The sequence below is a fragment of the Tinamus guttatus genome, unplaced genomic scaffold (assembly GCF_059628265.1).
Source record: "Tinamus guttatus ecotype Peru unplaced genomic scaffold, ASM5962826v1 Tinamus_guttatus_pri_ptg000389l, whole genome shotgun sequence".
Taxonomy (NCBI): domain Eukaryota; kingdom Metazoa; phylum Chordata; class Aves; order Tinamiformes; family Tinamidae; genus Tinamus; species Tinamus guttatus.
The window spans coordinates 7,459,173-7,479,582 of record NW_028288923.1 but is presented as its reverse complement, the minus strand read 5'-3'; positions in this window follow the sequence as shown (position 1 = coordinate 7,479,582).

Genomic DNA, 20,410 nt, shown 5'->3' with positions numbered 1-20,410 from the left:
CCTCACATAGAGGAATTAAGTCAAATGGTTACAATTCTTTGCAGTTATATTAATGACAGCATAAGGTATAAAACGCAGCAGAATTATGTCTTTAATATCTACTTTCATATGTGGAAAAAGATCAATTCATTTGAATTGTTTCATTTGTTTTATTTGAAACTTTAAATTCAGTACCTTTCCAGGAAACTGTGAAATAGCATTTTATTGGGCTTTCAGTGTTAAATTGCTGTGTAGACGATAGGATCAACCAGCAGGAAGACTTTGTCTTACTATTTTAAGTAAAATGAGAGTTCTTTTTTATTCTTATTTATTTTAGCACCAGCCCATAGCTGTGAAATCTGTGAAGAGAGCTGCTGTGGTATTAAACTTCTTAATAAAAATGTAGCTCCCTCTTCTGCTGACCTAGATAATTAGTGGCCGATGTTCTAAGGAGAAGAGTTTGCACGTGTTTGTTCGAAACTGCAGCCGATGTTGTTTCATTTTCTCCTGTTGCACAGATTTGTGAATATCTGACCAAAAGCTTCTGTGTTTAGAGTTAAATCTAGAGTCGTTAACTGCGTGAGCATTTCATAAGCATGAAAATTCATGTTCATGTTTTCTAGAAATACCAATATTATGTTCTAAAATAAAAACATGCTTTAAATATGATGCTGCCATAAGCGCATGCCATATTTTTCAGAATCACATTTATGTCTTACTTATGTCCTGCTTTGCTATATAGTCAGGTCTTGCTTTAGTGCCACTGTCCAGAGGTCATTCATCTTCCAATGTGACTTTGGAGATATCCCATCTCTTTAAATTGCTCAAGCTTATCAGAGAACATTAGTGAGTTCAGAGTAAGCAATCAAAAGCCACCCTGCTACAAAGTCCCAAAGTTCCCTCTGTTGAATTATATTTTAAATTGCTCAAGACACCAGAGTGGGGAGGGGAAAAAAAAAAGGAAAAAAAATAGAAAACAACTACTGACATTAAACTGTCTGGACCCCATACTTGAGATTTTTTCTTGGTTTGCATGGTTTCATGGAATTATACTGATTTACACCACTTAAGAATCTCTCCTTATTATAAACCTCCTTCTAAATCGAGCATACTGACGCCTCTAAAGAAATCGCTGTAATAAATGAGCTTTGCATTCACAAGATGAGTTCCCACATGTGTGAAAATGTTAATATTCCCGTGACTGAATTCAATGACATAATGAATCTACAGTGGAAAATCATTCTGCATCAAGCAAAGACAGGCATAACTGTCTGCTGGGCTGTTCTTGGCAGGCAGGACGTTTTGTATCTCAAGCTAGGGAAGGGAGATAATTGCAATTGGGTGTCAGAGTATACAAACGCAGCATTAAGGGCTTGATCCTGAGGCTAATTTATTCTGCTGGTTGCTACACCTGATTGAAAAGTGTTGCTTGAGAGTAAACAAATGAAAAATCTTCTTGAAGAAGACTTTAAGATTCGGGATAGATAGTCTTTTAATGCTGAGTCACATCAGGAATGTTTGTAAGATCTTCTGTAGCCAGATGTGAACAAGTTCCTACCACTCTTGCAGCCTTGGGATGAAACCAGCTGTAATATAGAGAAAACAGCCCCGCAGCACCATGCCACATCTATTCAAATGTTGGAACCAGTTGCTCCTAGAGCAGCTTTAGGGTTACTGTTTTCATGCCTTTCAGATAAAAATGGAACTCTAATATTACAGAGGCACTTCAAGAAGCAAATGCAACTAAGATTCTGTCCTGCTGCTAAGAGAACTGCATATGTGAAAATGTTTTGGACATCATGTCAGGAAAAAATTGATTTGTCATCTAGAAACAAAGGAAAAGCTGTAGAGCTGCTAGTATTAAATCTTGAGTGCTGCTCAGCTTGAGTGTATGATCAATTAGCTATAAATTCGCCACAGACTTACTGCCTCTTAAATACAGGACTTGCCAAACCCTGATACAGAAGCTGAATTACATTACCTTGAAATATATGAGTGCACTATAATTCTTTTATGAAAGTGCTGGAGAAGTAGGTCTGAAATAGCTGAGGGATTTGTAGTCCATGGGGCACCTTTCCTTGTCACCTGAAATAGTAAGGATGGACATCTCACCCAAAAGGCTGAGGTGAATCAATCTTTAAACTTTCAGACAAATCTCTGAATTCTATCCTAGAGAACAAACTCTATATAGTGCCACCCAGTGCCACTTTCTATGAGCTGAAGCCCCCTGATGCTCTGGAGAACAAGTCTGTAATACTGGCTTGGCAGATCTAGCTGAATTTGGTTTTGGGGTTGAGGCCACATCTCTCAGATCCCAAGTTTTAGACTCGGGACTATCTCTGCCAAAGCTTGCAGGAGCAGAAATCGAAGAGTTTGATACTCCTGTGGACACATCCACTTTTGTTGCATAATTTGAGGAAAATAACCCTACAAAATACAATTTATGCTGAAGGAATGCTTTAATCATTTGTGAGTCAGTGTGCTAGCATAAAACTTTGTTGTTAGTCCTTTAAATTCAGTAAGTATGTGTGTTTTGAAGTCTCCTTGTGTACTGCAATAGCATGTTCTGTAGCCCTCGAGTTTTGTGCCGAGGTGTTTTGTGCAGCCTGCTGATGAACTGTCTCATGATCATGTACCTTTTTTTCTTCATATGCGTCACCAGTCAGCTTAGATTGGACATTTTGTGCTTTGGGCATACTGTGTCTTGATCTAAAGCACTAACCTGTCTCTGGAGTAGTGCTGCCTCTCTGGGAACCCTGAGACTCACAGGCTCCAAGCTGTTGTCACTTGGTCATGAGGACAGGGACCTTTGTGAAGGTCTATCAGGACTTGGATAAACCTGCAGCTGATGTGTTGTGCCAGCATATGAGGAAGCATCCTGGTATTCCCACTGATCTTACAAACATGGGATCGTGTTTGGCTGCAAGAGCCCCTGCTCTGAAGTGCAAATATGAAGAATGGATTGCACGTAGTGCCCAAGCATGAGTGCCACCTTGGTCAGAGTCATCCTCTGTGACATGTCACCAGAGGGCAGGGGAGGGGAAAGGAAAAATTCAGGAGAAAAAAAAAAAAAGAGTATTCAGAGAGTGCGGTGGGTGCAGAACAGAACAGCAGTGTTACGGGGCGCTCTGCCTGTGCGCGGGTAACTATTTGGTTAAAATAAAAACACCATCTACTGGCACACAGTCCTAGGTGCAGCGCTGCTCAAAAGTGAGCAGAGCTGGTCAAGCTGTTGATCTTGCCCGAGACTTTCAGTTTGCACCTTGTAACAGCTGGGCTGTGTTAGTTGTTGCAGCTGAGATCACTTAAAAGTGCCTCTTTTTTTTTTTTTTTTTTCCCCTCGCTGAATGTTCTGTTTTTATTTTCCCGCCTCCGCGCTGGGGTTCGCCTTGCCGTGCGCTGCGCCCAGCGCCGCGGTGCCTCCGCGCGCTCCCCGCCGCGCCGTGCGGGCTGGCCCGGCCTTCCCCGCCGCGCTGCACGGCAGCGCTTTGCTGTCCTCTACAGAGCAGAGCTCCCTTCTCGCTTCCCCCTTTTCCACTGACGTTGGTGATTTCCTCCGTGCAGCCCGTTTGAGTCCCTGGGGGCTTCTCTCAGGGCTCCGGCTGGTGCCTGCGCATCTTGCGGAGCGGTGCCCTCCGGCTGGTGATTTTGTTGCTTTGCTGGATCCCTCCAGCCTCGTTGGGGCGTTTCGGTGACCACCGGACACGCCATGGGGCCAGGTTTGCCTCGGCCGCTAGCGGTAGAGGCGATGCAGTAGCTCAGGACACTTGTTCTCCAGGGATTTTAGGCAGGTTTGCTGCCGCCCCAGCCAGCCACTGCGGTAGCCCTTGCTTCTGCAAGGCACTTAACCACTTAACCTGAGGCAACGCAAACTGGCTGCGGGACTTGCACCTTGACCAGTGCAAAGTTTGTCCCCCAGGTCATCTCTAGCTGCATTTCATACGCAGACTGGCCGCCACAAGCCTCCGTCCATCAGTTTAACTCATTGCATCGGGTTGTCCTCCTAGAACATTGAGTGGATGCGTCCTGAAACGATCAATATTTTTGAGGTAACTGCTTTATCTTGCCAGGTTGCCAAATCCCATGCCTCCCAGGCATAGCCCCATTCCTGAAAGTAAAGGGACAAGCTTGCTGAAGCCATCCCTCAGTCAAGTCTGGTGTCTTCTCCTTAGAAATGGGATGGGATGGGATGGGGAGAGGATGTTTACCCATCTGTCCTAGGCTCCGCTTATGAGTAATAAGTGGTGCCGAGCCCAGGCGTTGCAGCTCAGGGGAAGAGACACCTTTGGATTCACTGAATGAAACCACAATTGCAGGATCAGACCCTTAATGCAATTTTGATGCACATGAGAACAGTAATCTGATGATCAAAAAAAAAAAAAATCTTGTTAGCATTATTCCAACATCATTTAAGAAAGAAAATGATTTTAGAGAGCTGCTGCCTGGCTGCTGATAATGGATGCGAGATGGGGAGGTTGAAAATGAGTTGGGAAAGAGAAGGAAATTGTGCAAAATCAAAAATTCGTACATCTGTATTTCACAGCTATACAACTTTAACAGGTGTTTCAGAGGGAAAAGATTTTTCAGAGAAAAAGTGTAAACAGTTGAGAGCTGCTCTGTATTTGGCTGGGTTAAAATGACGTCTCTGCATCCCGCTCTGAAGCGTTTGGAAGCAGCAGCCCGTCTCTGGTAGCGGTGACTTGTCTGGAGTGATTTTCCTGAGCCGCGGACTCGCAGGGTGAGCGAGAGGCAAGCGCAGGGCCCAGGCATGGTTCATGTAAGAGTTCAGCATTGCCAGCTGGAGGGATCTTAGCATGGATCTATGTTCGGAGTTTTCGTAGTACTTTTTGCTTTTGGAAAGAGGTGAAAATATAAGTCTTAACTTTCTTCCAGAAGAAAAGTTCATAGACCTCATGAGAAAAAAAATCAGATTGTGGTTACAGTGTAAAGACTTTTTAAAAAATAATCGGTAGGAATACAGAGAAAATACAGAATACATTTATTCCTGACTTATTTTTTATTTATTTTTTCATACTCCATTATTAAGGCTTTTGAAAAATATGTGTTTTGCAATACTGGTTACCTAAGTGTTGTTAAATGTTTAGACTTTGTGTTGGAAATGGCATCATTCATTAGTCAAGGACTAGCAAACATTGTAACCTGACCTTCTGCAAACCCAAACCATGCTCTGAAGAGGTACCTTGTGCATCTTCTGAATTCTCCCTGCCTTGAGAGCTGCGTTGCCATCTTTGCTGAATTGCCACTTAATTCTGTGGGACGTAAGTGTCTGAGAATGCCAGAAAAACATTTGAATTCCAAGTCTTTGGAAAGAGGCAGATCTCATTTGGACAGAGGCCTTGGATAGCCCTTGAGCAGGCCTGGTCCTGGCCAGTTGTAGGTTCCTCACTGAATTCAAAGAAACTAGAAGTTACTGTCATCAAATTTGGCCGGAGACGGTCTGATCGGAGATGCGTGCCCGGCACTAGGTGGTGATACCAGGAACTTGGGTGGCAGGAAACCCCAGGGACTCATCCAGTTTTTTTCTTAAGAAATCTTCTGGCAGGGTCTCACTGAGTCATCATTCAGTCTTGAACGCAAGCCCTGAAATATGGCAGAATGTCCCTTCATAAACATATTCAAAATTCATTAGTTACTTGGTCCAGTCTTGCCGCTTTCAGAGCTCTTGCCATCTGACGTGTACACTGTATTTTGGCTCAAAATAGAAATAGCCTAATAAAATTTCTCACTAAAAGGAAAGTTATTGCATATGTACATTAGTTAGTTTTCATTGCCTTGAGGGGAACCACAAGTGTGTGTTGTTTCTAATTAATTTCAGGGTTAAAGAGCGCTCCGCACAGCAAAATGGAGAGCAATACTTGACACAGCAGTCATTTTTTTCTATTCTGTTGATGAGCTTTCTCCAAATTTTTCCCAGTCTCAGCCATGGTATAAAGCTGTTTTTGTCGAGATGTCTTCTGATTTCCAGGGAGTGGCTCTGTTTCTTTAGAGAGCAGTTTTTTATAACGAGACAGGTATATCCAGCAGGGAGCACCATAATTTCCCTTCAGCACCTGACAAGAGAATGGGTTAGGAGATTTCCCCTGAAAGAATGGGGAAAAATAGTTACTGATATTTGGATACTACTGTTAATCCTCCAGTTTTGTTTTAAGGTTTCTTTCCTTTGTAAGACCCCATACTGCAGATATTTCATGTGCATTTAGCATGTAGGAGTGAGCAAGTGGCTCTTCCTTGCCATGTGCTGTGCTAGGTGTTTATACTTGGGCAAAATGAGGGTTAAATGCAACTCTGTTCACTAGAAAAGATAGCAGCTCTTAAAACGTCTTCCCCACAAGTGGGAAAAGACAGTCCAAGGTGCAAGATCAGATCTCCTGCACCAGGGCTTGCACTTACAGCTTATCAAAGCCAGTCGAAAGACATAAAAGCTCTGATTCCCAATTCTTTTCTGTGGCTATAATTAAGGTGCAGTTGATGGTATTTGTCCTGGCTGTTCCAGGAATAAGAAGGTTTTCATAGACCCATCCAGTATGTTTTCTATAGGTATTCTGGACTGGCAAAGGCTGTCAGCGGTTGAGTTAACCCTCCAAAATGGTCCCCCTTGCATTGCCACATCTGAACCTGGAGCTGTGTCACATTCGGTGCCTTGGAGCAAAGTACATATGGCTTTCCATGCCCCAGAAGCTGCTCGTGCTCCTGGAGAAGAATATCAGGAGAAATTTGTGTCATCTTTTGTGTCTGTTTTCTACCATATTCAAAACACTTCTGACATGACTGGCCTCATAGGCACTACCATGATGCTAATAATATTCCCTTTAATAGGTGTTAAACATATAGTAGGTTCCTGGTTCTATTATCTTTACATTTAAATCTCTAAACTCTTTTCAGTGTTTATGGACTCACTATTGCCTTGACTGAGCAGTAGATTTCTTGTGTAACAGCTACTTCTGCTTACCTTGGGCAAGCACTAAAAATTACTTTAAGCAGTGTGTAGAAATCCATATGTTATCTGGAATCCTACTCTGTTTTTCATGCAGAAAGAGAACAGAAGAAACAGCATGTATTTATTAAAGCCATATTTCTTCAGATAGCTTAACCTCTGCATTATAAATTGTATTTAACATCAGTATCGTATTCTGTCTTAACCTGCTCTTGCGTTTCAGCTCTGTTCTCCTGCTGGTCCAGGAGTGGTCCATGCAGAGCAGTCTGGCGGGCAGCAGACAGCACAGCAGCGCTGTGTCCAGTTTTATGCTTTGTCGAGAGGCAGAAGTCGCACGATAACGATGACTGAGAGGCTCAAAGCTAAAGGAGCGTTCATCAACAGCAAGAGTAAGTGACTAAAAATCACGTCCATCTTGGAGAAAAGGGGCTTGTGTCTGGTTCCACACACCCCATCCAATGCCTGGGACTTTTATCAACTAAGGCTGAGGGGGAATCTCAAAAAAAAAAAAAAGATACATTTGAGTGAGAATGATTTACCATGTGCTGGAGAAGAGTCCACTGGGAAAGGTGACCGGCCAAGTCCACGTTGACTAAGTAGATCAAGAATGAGTGCCACAGATATGCCTCAGTTTCAAATGCCTATTTGCTGGTCTCATTAATCTGCTAAATTACCCAGCTCAGATTGCTCATGTGTAAGTGTTACATCAAGGTACACTATTTTGTATTAGCTGCCATATAAAAAGGAAACAGCCACCGAAGGTAGGAAAGAGTGAGGGTGAGTTATTGGCTGTTAAATAACACAGCAACAAAGTACTCACAGTGAGCAAAAATTGCCAAGAAATATTCACATGGGTACCTGATAATGTCTAATTTGTTCCCAGAATCACACATCATTGTTTCTGCATACTCAAGAAGGGCAAAAACAGTGAAGGAGAAAAACAAATATGCATACCGCCACACAAATAATTAACACTCGTGCACCCATACAGTCCAGGATTAGACCTAGAATACAGTGCAGGCACAGAATAAGAAATGTTTATTATCAGCAAAGATGAAAAAAAATTGACATTAGGGCTAGCTGATCACGGTTATGAATAACAATTCCTAAATCATCCATGGCAAACACTTCTTAGGGAGGAAATGAATTGTTGCAACACAATACGTCCTTGTTGTATCGATATGATTAGCTAGTTATCCATAACATGTTGTAATTTGTTTTGATTTTTAAGTGTTCTTTAGCTGCAGAGCCTTAATGAGGCTTCTCTAAATTGATTAGGTACCGCGAGATACAGCATGGTTCACAGATTATTTCAGAGAGCTGTCAAGATCCTGTGACTTTCATTTCATTGGATTTAATGATCGTTGGAAAAGGTGTGCATTACAGCCAGATACAATCACATTTGTCAGCATGATCCTTTTAAGTGCAATTCAATTAAAGTGTTATTCTCTAATTTTATTATTGCTCAAGCTGAGTGCTAATGTTGGCTACCAATAAAGCTACAGGTAGATAATGGTATACAATTTAATTTAACTAATTGGAGTTTAGTGATCTAACATGCTTTTCATATCTTAATTCTTTGAATAATCTTTGATTTTTGCATCTGCTACAATTCTTTTAATGGAAAAGGGCAACTCAAACATTAGTTACATTTCAGATTGAATTATCTAGTAACATCTGCCTTTAACAGTGTATCAGTATGCATGCGAGTTTTCTTCTATTACCTGCCACTTGCATCCATTTTACATTGTCAGCGTGCTTGACCTTGAAATTAATTTATCTAACTGTGCTTACATTCCTTATTAAGTTAACGGCAGCCTTGGAGTGCCAGAAACGTTCTCACCAAGGGGATTCTGGCTAGGTGACAAATTAAAGGGTCAGGAACGGAGATAAACCAGTCCCTCTAACTAGGGGCAGCCAATATATTTGCTTGCAGTTCTGAGGAGTTACAAGTAAATAGAGCAAGAGCACATAGATACCTGGGGATAAGATTATTTTATTTACTTGTAAGCTCCCTACTGCTGCTTTCCTGTGCTGATGTTGTCATGGGTCTTGTGTTGTGCATTGGCTTTGTTTTGAGGCGTGGATATTAATGCTTAAAAACCGGAGAGAGGCAAAATTCTCTTGGCAGCCAGTGTAAGACAGGTCGCCCTCTGGTTGCAGTGCCTTGCTCTGTGCCTCAAGGTGTTTCTTTGGCACCTGGGTGAACCTCGGGGTATTTCATCAGTGTTTCTGTGAAGGTAGCTGTGGTGCCTGCACTGACCAGGGCCGCAGTATAGAAGGAGTTGAGGCCGTAGCACCTTTGGGCAGCTCTCCCTGAATGTCTCTGGCTGCCTCGCCTGGGTGCCTGCAGCGGAGCCGTTGCTCCGGTGAGCAAACGCGTCTCCCTCGGGTGGGTTTATGGCATCTCTGCAACCAAGCAAAGTGCTCTCGCTGTCAGGATGTAGATGGCAGTAACGGCACAGGGGAGCCCGCCACGCTGCCTAGGGCTGGGGTTGTGCTCTGCGCAGCAGCCAAGCGATGAGGTGGGGAAGTCACCCAGGTCCCCTCTTGTGCCCCCATTACCAGGCTGCTCCAGCAGAGATGGCCACTCCAACCAAAAAGTGACTTCTCCTGTTTCTGCTCTATTCCATATGGATTCATGTTTTCCTCTTGAAGTAGCTTTTAAAAAGAAATCAAAAGCACTTAACAAACCCCACTGCTGGGTGTCATGATGTGTGTTTTCTTTTCACCAAGTATAAAGAGGTGCCACTGAAACAGTATTGTCTCATTCCCTTCCATGGTGTTTTTTTTTTTTTTTTTTTCCAGAAAGAAACACACCTAAAGGACCTTTTCCATATGTCCTTAGTCAGCTGCATGCTCAGTTTCTAGCTATGCTTGGCTGCGGCACACTTTCAGAAGTACATAATCCAATATCCAATGTTAGTCATTTGCCTAAAACCATAGTTGATCAGATAGTTGGGAAATCAGTGCCCTTTCTGCTGGTATGAGTCATTGCCTGCACTTGACATGATCTTTCACACCTCATATAAATTGAATCCAGATTTCAACAGCTGGCTTCTACTTAAAAAAAATAAAATAATATAATATATTAAATATAAATAAAAATAAATCTGTAAGAGAAGCAGCACGTTTGTCAGACTCTATATATTTGTTAGTCAGAAATTCAAGACTGAGGATATGGGGCTATAATCAGCAACTTGACTTTGAAATAAGCACAAGAAGGTCTTTAATAGGCTGCTAATTATTTGCTGTAGGTATTTGCTGAGCATTGTCAAATACATCTTCATTAAAGTCTTGACAAATGATTCACTCTGTCCCTACCATCTTCCACATTCCAGGACTCGACATCCACCCTGCATCACCGCTCATACGCATGCGCGGGGTGGATGTCCTTATGGTCATGGGCTGCTGAAGCCTTCCCACCTCTCCTGTGGTGGCTGCTGAGCACGGTTTCTTGACTTCCTAGAACAGCAAAATTTGCTCATTCTGTCACTTGTTCATCGGGGCTGCAGTACATGATGTTGGTGATTGATTGGACTACTTGTAAACTATGGGTGCTTCCTGAGAGAAGTCCCCTCGTTAGCCTAGCAGCATGTCGTTTGGTGATGCTGAGCTTAGCATGTGATTCTGCTCAAGCATAAGAATATCAAAAAATAAAATGAATTAAGACATACATCTCCTTAAAATGGTCAAGCTAGATTCTATATTTATATGACATAAAAAGCAATCCATAGGAAAAGAAAGGGCTGAGGAGTCTTTTTTTAGCTGGAAACTTAGCCTAGGAGCTGGGAGCTAAGCTGATCTCCCTCTGGGGTTTGCTAAAGAGAAAATAAAGATTGTACTGATGAGATTCACTTCTCATTCACCCCGTGTTTCTCTGAAAAGTCTCACTTTGAAAAGAAATGAGTCATTCAGCTATCCCAGTGCTGCATATCATGGTGTTTTTACCAAATTCAAGCTGAAAGAGGTGCCACCGAAATGATATATCTTCTCTAGGTTTTTTTTTTTTTTTGACTGTGAATATCGCAGAAGGACCCCATATCAAGACTTAGATTTCTCCCTATAATTTGCATGTCTGTTGAGTGATGGCAAACTCTGCTTTTCACCATACTCAGAATTCCTGTTAAGGTCACTTGAAATTTGTCTAATGTAGAAACACTTCCTCAGATATTTTTCCCCACACACCATCACAGCCATAGCTATTTCTTGAATTCCACTGCGTCTTGCTGAAATGCTTTTATTTATTTTATGAAACATTCCAGATTCATGTTCAGAGAAACTCTTGAGAAGCACAAAGATACAGTTTTTGTAAATGAAAGAGTGATATATTCACCCTCGCTCAAACAGCTCCCTTCAGATTTTCCAACTGGGATAAATAGAGGAAATGTATTTAGATCTAAGTACTTTGTCATGATCCAATGAAGTGTAGTCTGTACACCAGACCTAGCAAACTGTTAAATGATGCTGTGGGTGCAGTGCTAGCAGAATCTAAGATGAGTCGGATTTATTTTGTGTATATTACTTTTTTGTTTCTTCTGTATTTTTCAAAGATGTTATATTGCTTCTATCAATTGCACGGCTACGTAAAACTGTAATGATAGAGCAGTAAAAGAGTGATCTCCAAATATTACTGCAGATCCCTGGATAGGTTTCTGTGCACTTTGCAACCTTTGTCGCAGCTAATTAAATAACAGGCAGAATAATTCTAGGGATGCTTATGGATAACACAGCTCTGATGAATGATATTTTTTTTCTTCTTCAAACTGTGTTTCTGGATAACATCCCAAACCCAAAGCAGTATAACCTGTGAGAGGTACCATGGTATACTCTGCCCAAATCTACCTACAGTAGTAATTAACAAAGTAACAGAAATAGGAATAAATGCAGGGGCAAGAAATAATCATGAACATAGCAAGATATCATTAAAGCTGTGTACAAATGAACAGAGGCAACAGTAAAATGTTTGGTGGATTTTGCAACATCTGCTTTTCAAAGTCATCATTAAAGAGATAAAGACAGTAGGTTTTTCAATTAAATGGGTTATGCATATTATTATACAACTTGTGGTTATGGAAGTTTCTGTTTTCCTGCTGAGTCTTAAATAAGCTATTCAACTCCTATTTAGTGCCCAACTAAATGCTAAAGTCTGAGCAACATGTGTTTTCAGACCCCAGAACTCTTTGTTTCTAATCCGACTGGTTTGAGTTACTGGAGTTCAGCAAGGTCCCAAATGGATTTGTTGCTCTGTTGAATTGAGCCCTGGTGCAGAATGGAAGTCTCTGCCTGGAAAACTTAACCTAAAAGAGAGAGAAAAAACTCTATTTAAAGGGGCCAAAAAGAGGGGAAACGGAAGCACGGAATGATCAAATGTGCTTTGTTATCAGCTGAGCAAAAAACAATGTCTGTAACTGTATTTCTTGTTGTCCAGTGCAGGGTCCTTTCTTTCATGGTGATTTCCTGGCTGTGTTTTGTTGCCTTTGCTGCCCCAGCAGAAGACAAGAGCAAGGCTTATTCTCTCATAGATGTGTTTTAAGGCAAATGTGTCTAAGGCAAATATTCAACTGATCTGGACATGAAATGTTTCAAACTGTCCTCCAACAGCACACACAGTTTTGGCAGTGTGTTTTCAAGATGAATAGTGGTGTTTTAGGTATTGATAAATGTAAATGCAAAGTGCTTATAGGAATTAACCATTTAAATTTAAAAAATAACGTGATCTGTAAAGGCAGCCACATCTGAGATAGAAGGTCAGCATTCCTTCAAGTTGTCCACGTGCTCCGAGGACAGGCAGGTGGTTGGTTGTATCTGAGACACTGTGAGCAAAGGCCAGGCAAGCTGAAGGACCAGGGCCTGACTGAAGACTTTGAGATCTCCCTGCAACAGCTTGTCCCCTGGGTTGCTACTCTGTTGTTAGCAGAAGCACCTTGGCTCAGTGCAGCAGTAAGGGTGCTGATCTCAGCTACAGCCAAGATCAGATTCAGAGAGAGCCAAGAGGGACCTGCAGGGCTTTATATAGATTAAAGGCTGAATTGCAAGTAGCACCATGCTGAGCTCAGATATAACGTGCTTAACTCAGTGTAGGTACCAGGCTATCACTCCATACTAACTGGAGCATCTTCCTTGAAGAAATTTGTGTTTTCTGTGAGGAAGAAATCTGTGTTTTCTGCTAGGCAGCAGAGAACTTGTGTTAAGTGTTCAGGTGGGAGTAAAAAAAAAATGCATTTTAGAGGAGTATGTGAGTGTGGCAAGGATGTCTCCTTGATCTTTGTAGATAAGGAGGTGATCCCACAGCTTGAATGACCTCAGCATTGTGCTGATTTATCGCAGTGAACTGGGGTTGCACAGATCCTCCAAGTGCCTGCAGGAGCGTGCCGAGAACGTGCAGGACATCCCTTTCTATGTGTGTCTTCTACAAGATGAGCTTCTTGGCTGGAACTCAAGCTTGGTTTTCCTCTGTGCGTAGATGTTGAAGCAGGACAGCAGTTGGCTTATTACAGTGAGTATTAATTTCATGTATTAACTGTGAGTAGAATTAAGTCAATTTATTTTGTTCTTGGGACAAATTAGAATATTCTTGAAATAGTCACCATATCTACCAATGCAGAACTCTGTGTAGAGGCTGTCATTTCAAGGAAATTTTTCAGCTAAGATAGGCCTTTACTTTAATGCTGAGCTTTTGCCAAGGCAGGACAGGGAAAAATGTAAACACCCTCTCCATGAAGGTATTTGCCACATTTGAGACATAGATATTTTGCTATGCCTGGTACAACTTCTCCCGTGCTCTGGTGATGATGACATGGTCTTGCAGTGCTTCCCAGAACCATTGACCTCTCCCTTCCAAATGCAGTGATTCCCGGAATGACGATGCATTAGAGTGGTTGCTGGAGTCATCCAAAGTGATGCAGGTATTTTGGGACACTTGTGGAATGGCTCATTTCTAGATTGTGGTGTTGTGTATTTTTGTGTCTATTTTTAATCACTGTGCTAGTTTGCAGAGAAGTTTTTTATAATGTCAGTGCCAGGGTGTCTGCTGCAATCCATGCTGTATAAATCATTCAGTAGAGCTGCATATTGCTTTAGAAAGCTGTGCTGGGTCTGAGTATAATGGGAAGCAATAAGCAGTAGTGAACAGAAGAAGTCTGCAGCCATGGCATTGTTTACATTGGACTTGCTCTCCTCAGTTCCTTGAATTCGCTGCTTTGGTTTAGAGATCCCAAGGGAACACCAAGAGCCGCAAGTTGCCTCCTCTGGGGGCAGCTGGGAGGCTCCCCTCCACCGCAGGGTAGCTGTACCTGTCCCTATCGGCAGAAGCTCCCGTGGGGTCATGTTTTTGACCTGCAGTTGCAACACTTATCAAGGTCTAAGGACATAACCAAATGCCCTTAAATTGTCTGGTCGTGGGGCTGGGGGAGGCACCTGGCTGCCCAGAGTTTAATGGACCAGCAGCATTGCCTCTAGAGCAGATTTTCTGCATCCCCCTTTGCCAAAACTTGGCCAGATCAGGCAGCATCTCAACCAGCCTCCCGCTGAAGCCCTGCTGCTCTAGCTCTGAGCACAACGTGCTTGACACGAGTTGTCTTTTTATTTTCCCTGGCTCATTAGCATAAAATTCAAATAGTTTAGGCGTGATTCCTCTCACTAACATGGGCAGGGGACAGAGGTCTGGCTATGCTAGGTAATCGCGAAGGACTCCAAGCCCATGGTGGGGCTTTCAAGCAGCACATGGGTTACTCATTACAGTGGCTTTGAAGAGCTTCCCCATGGGAAAACCTGCTGCCACCAGGCAATTAGTGTCACCCGCAGGTCTAGCGAGGGCCGGTGAGGGGGTGTGGAGCTCTTCTCCCACCCGCTGCTCCAGCTGCAGGGGTCTGCTCGTGTGGACCACGTCTGTTTGGCAACTAATTAGGCCGGGGGACTACAGAAAGCAGGAGACACAGCCTGCTCGATCAATCTCCTACACAGCCCTCTAACAGGGAGAAGTAAAGGGAGAGATAAAAAATGTTCCTTCCACTCCACCAATGTAAAAACTGTGCGTGGAGAAGGGATCAGCTCTCTGGGCATGTGCTGGCGTCAGGGTGCCGCCTGTTCCCATGGCTGGGACACGTGTGTCCCTGTGAGCAGAGTGCCACACGGCCCATCAGAGGGGACGCTGCGGGTCAGGGACCTCTCCGAGCACCGGAGGGCAGCGATGTCACCCCTCAGGGCTCCTGGAGCCGGTTGTCTCCAAGCGGACACCCCATGGGCTCCCCTACACCGCTCACCCCATCCGGGCACCCCACATGCCGTGCGCTACTTGCTTGCCTAAATGCTCCTCTCTGCTCCTCGCTACCGTAGCCTGCACCGTTCAACTGCTCGAGGGAGGGCTTGGGAAGAGTCTGCTTTGGGCAGCACGATTCGCCAATCTGGGAGCCGGGGGCTCGCGGCTAATTACTCAGGTCAGTGGAGGTAACAACGAGGGTTTTCTCAGATGTGTGTTTGGAGAAGTCTGCAGCTACGATCCTATCAGAAATGAAAAACAGTGTGCAGCAAAATAATTATTTTTGTAAAGCTTTTCAGTTTTTACTGATGATGAGGGAAGCAGTGGGAGTTCACAAAGGGAATATATTTTATTGATGGTGAGGAATTATTGCATTGGTGTTAGAACTTCGGGAGCATGGAAATGCTCAGGACAGTGACGTGTTGCATTGTTGTGGAAAAATGGGGTCCTTGAATAAGAAAGAAGCAGCATTTAAATGTAAGAAAATTATTTCTACAATTATCTTGGTGATTTGGATGCATGCTACTGCACAGATGAGTATTGGACAATTTCTGCCCGTTTTATGCCACTCACCTATGTCTGTGAGATATCTCTAGAGGAAGAGAATTTTTCACATCTGTTTAAAAAAAAAAAGTGCACCTGTTTAAAAAAAATCAGTCTGTGTTTAGTCACTGTCTGCAATTTGTGTTCTTGTAAAATACTCAAAAATTTTTTGCTTCGGGGCATTCAGAATAGTGTTTACTTTTCATTTGTCTTGGGTCCCCTTTCAGCGTTCTGGTCACTGACATAGGCAACCGCCAAAACCAGTTTCCCAATGAGTCCAAGAGGACCCCCCAGCAGAAGCAGCGTGATGTGCCCAGCTGGTGCCCAGCTTTGCCACCAGCAGCACAAGGGCTTCCTTGGAGGGTTGATGCCGGTTAAATGAGGCCAGACGGTGCCGTGCTAGAACCAAGTAGTGCACTCTGCTTTTGGAGATTGGGGAATTGCTGGGCAGTTACAATAGTGGAATCTTCCTGTTACAGAGCCCTGTCCTGTGTGGACCTCGGAGCTGATTGCTGAATCAAGCCCTTGATGCTGCCTCTTTGTGGGCTGCACTTTAAGGCTCAGGAGAACTTTGGAGGAAAAGCCTCTAGAAGCTCCCTGCAAGTGAAGCTGGAGGTACTTGAAGACGTTTCTCCACTCAGGCTCAGTTCTGCCCTCGTTCATCCTTTAACGAAACCACGTGCTCCACATTTACATCTCTGTACCCTCCGCTCCCCTCCGAAACAAAGCAAGGCTCCTTGACCTACTATTCTTAACCTTTACTGACAAAAAGATTGTAGTATAAATAGGACATTTATAACCAACATTGAAAATCTCTTCTGTTGTGTGATTATCTACAAAGTGTTATTACCCCCTTTTTGCACAGGAAAATATGCCTAGATTTTCATTGATCCATCTTGAATCAATGCTTTTAAAAATCTTAGACACATTTTACTTAAGAGCAGAAGCATGCATTTTATGTTTTGACATGGTATTATTGATTGGAAAGGAGAGAGCAGTGCTCTCCACCTGACTGTCTCCTCCGTTTCCTAGCCTGGCAGTGGCTGGTAGCACAACGTCATTAATGGCTTTGCTCCCGTTTTCTCTGCTTGTTGCCTCTCCTCTTTATCCTCCCAGCCCTCAGCACGGTGCCTTTCTCAGTTTTTTAAAGTAATCAATATTGCGCTCAACCCTCCTGCTGTTTGCTGTCACTCATATTTGGCACAGCTATAAATTATGCATGGCTCTTTCTCAGCCCATATAACATTTCTATTGCGCCTGTCAATTGCTAATCGATAGCTCACTTTTCATATCCTCAAAGACACACACATGTCCTGAACTTTTAATGCAGGCGTGTTTTGCCCTTCCATGCAGATGAGGAGAGCGGTAGGGGTTCAGCCAGGTGGTTGGAGGCAGCGAAAGCTCCCGTTAGAGCTGGGCTGATGCCTGGGAAGACGTTGCCATCCGTGCTGTAGCTGTAGGGCTTTCGCTGCTGCATTTTGCATCCCGGGCAGCGTCTTACCGGGGCTTTGCTTACCTGTGACCCCTGCGCCTTCGCCGCGCAGGCTGCTCGCAGTGGTGGGCTGGTTGCACTTCCAGAGCTAATGGCATGTGACATTTAAGTCAACCTTAAAGAAATCTCGGCAAACCCAGTCACTTAAACTAATACGGCGGTGTCTCTTTAAGGAGGCATATTGACATTCTTTGTAAAATGTCATGTTAAGTTGATGTCTCAATCAAGTGCATGACTCCCCCCTCCTTGAGGTTTTTTTTTTTTTTTTTTTTTTTGCAAGCTTTGAGATTGGCCTGTAAAACCCCCAAAAAGGAACAAACAATTCTTTTATATAAAAGGCGATTTAAAAAAAGAAAAAAAAAAAGTTGGATTGCTGACTACCTAAAATAAGCGATCAAGCCCTGTAGCATCAACTTCTGCAGCAACATCTTTAATACATATACAATGCTGTTAGCTGAGGCAAGGAGAAAGTGCTGGTGGAGTGAGACTGCTTGAAACCATATTTTGCTTTAGGCAAAACCGTGTGCTAAAAGAGCTGAAAACAAGAAAAGCTGCCGACTGCTATCCCTGCAACATTAAACATCAAAACTCAAGCCATTTGCTACCGAAGGCTGGTGGCTCGAATAAATGCTCAAGATTTGAGAAACCGCTGGTCACAACTGGGAGAAGAGAGAGCTTATTCCTTCAGAAACTCGCTGCCTCGGGTCACTGCAGCAGAGGAGCGGATACCCAAGTGCTCAGCTCGGAGCGAGGGCTGCGGATCTTGGAGGGGACCGATGCAGGGACTCAGCAAAGCTGCCCCGTTACGCCCATGTGTCCTGCACCGTGTGGTGGATCCCAGGCCAGCACTTTGGCCTTCGGGGCATGCTGCAAAGGCCTCTTCACTTTGGGCAACAGGAGGCTGCTTTGACTCATACTCACTAGTCTTCTCACCCTCAGGAAGGCTGGTGCCTTCCCTGTGTGGGGACACATTGCTGATGTGAGCAGGGTCCAGCTGTCTTCCTTCTCCAAGCTTGGCTGGTAGGAGAGGGCCTTTCCACCAGGACACTGTTCTTAGGCTTCCCGAGTGCTCAGAGGAGCTCAGAGACCGTGTCCAGGTTTTTGGGAAGGGCTCGCAGCTCCACGGCTGTGCTGCGTCCACAGCAGCGGTTCGCTCACGTGCACAGATCCCTGTGTCTGGGTGCTTCCCTTCCACATGTCTGGCCCAGTTTTATCAAGTCTGTGCTAGCAAAATATATGAGGTTTATGGACTGGCCTTGCAGTAAGAGGCGGAAACATGGGGAACAGATGAATTCTGAGGTTAAATGAAGCTCCTCCACTTCAGAAGCAGGTTGTGTACGTACCTCCTGACAGGCACTCGGTGCGAGTGCCTGCTTGTCTTCAGTAGCATCTTGTCTGCCAGGGGCTGAGCTGCACGTCACGTCAGGCAATTTAGGAAGACCGCGGGCTTTCATTTCAGAGACATAGCAGAGACCGTCAGTACATGAACCCTGCGCGATGTGGCAGTTAGCTGCGAGTCTAGAGATGCTTTTTAATCTTATGACTTTTAACTAATCTTCTGTTTCTGGAGCCCTGGTTATTTTTGACCGCGTGGTGCTGGGATGCTGCAAGGGATGTTGGCCAGCAGCCCGCTCCTCTTTGTCTCCTCCTCTTCCTTGCTTGCCCCTGGCAAATGGGGACACATTAGCCGAGGGTGAGCGGCGAGGTCACTGCCCTTGGCTCGCTGCCGTGTCCCCGCTGAATGGTCAACCGAGCGCCTGCGAATCATCTGCTGAGCCACGGCCTCCTACGGCACCGGGCTTTGGAGCGGGCTGGGGTTGTTTCTGGTTAACCTGTGCAGTAGTTCAGGGGCTGAACTCGGTGCTGCCGTGGTGCAGGTGCTGCTGGAGCAGGGGTGGGACAGGAGTGTGGGGCAGTTGAGTTTTCCTTGTCTATCACAGCTGCTGCTAGCTGATGTTTTATCTGAGCAGCCTGAAACAATGGCTCAGGCCTCTATATCACGTTTTAGTTTGCATTTGTCCCTACACAACTTATGTTCTTTTCCTCTCCGGGAGCTCTTACCACAATTTCATTTAGAGCAGCCCTTGAACGCTTTTCTGTAAATATTGCTGCCATATAATTATTTGTAAAGACATTTGTCAGACTGAAGGCAGATTATTTTCTCTGACTCACTGGTCAGCTTGGTGTGTGTCAATGGACAGTGCTCAGGGACTTAGCTGGAATGGAATGCAGAGCTGACTTAGGTGCATCCTTCAACCTTTGCACATCCTCTTGTAGGGCACCACTCATTTGGTGAAGTGGAGAAGGAAGAGCTAATCCACTGCAAAATGCATCACTCAGGACAGCTTTGCATAGTTTACTTTGCTGGTTTGTGGCTTACCTAATGCCGAACACCTCTGTTTTGGAGCAGGAAAGTTCACGGGGTGCACATGGCTGCCCAGGCCTTGCCTGGACACCCTTTCCCGAGGGCTGGTGCTCATTCCCAAGGGGTTGCAGAGGGCAGAGCTCAGCACCCAGCAACACGATCGCCAGCTAAACCCGACGGCAAAACCTCCCTGGGATGGAAAGCCTCCCTTGCAAGCCCTTCTGCACTGCAAAGCAAGAGCCAAAGTCCTGTGTGATTCCTCAGGGTCCTGAGCATCATGGCAGCGTTGGGACAGGGAAGAGGGGACCAAGTTCCTGACGGAGTCAGGAGCTGCAGTTTGGGGCTGGGTTTGCAGCCATTGTAAATCCTCTGGAGCAGGAGCGCTGCGTTAGTTAATCCCAGATGAGGATCAGATCGCTGCCTTGCAGGCCAGGCCGTTTCACCGCTGCCCTGGCTCAGCTCCTCTTGGCTCTAATTCCACCCCTTGCTCTATTTTGGTACAGTAGGTTTTTTAATTAGTGATTCTGTTGAATTTATAACACGTTGCAACTGCACATCCCCTGAGCATAAATAGAGCCCAGAGAAGAAAAGAGACAGTGATTTAAAGCTGAATAATTGTGGACCCAATTCATAAAAATGTTATACTTCTCATGTAGGGAAAGGAGCGTCCATGTAGTGTATTTGGAATTCATTGAACTTTCTTTCTTATGCATAAAAGTTGCCAACTGCTCATTACTCACTGAAGGGATTCATAACTCAAAAGAGGGCAGAGGCTGAAGAAAAATGAGCATGCCCTACTTAACGTGTAAAATTCAA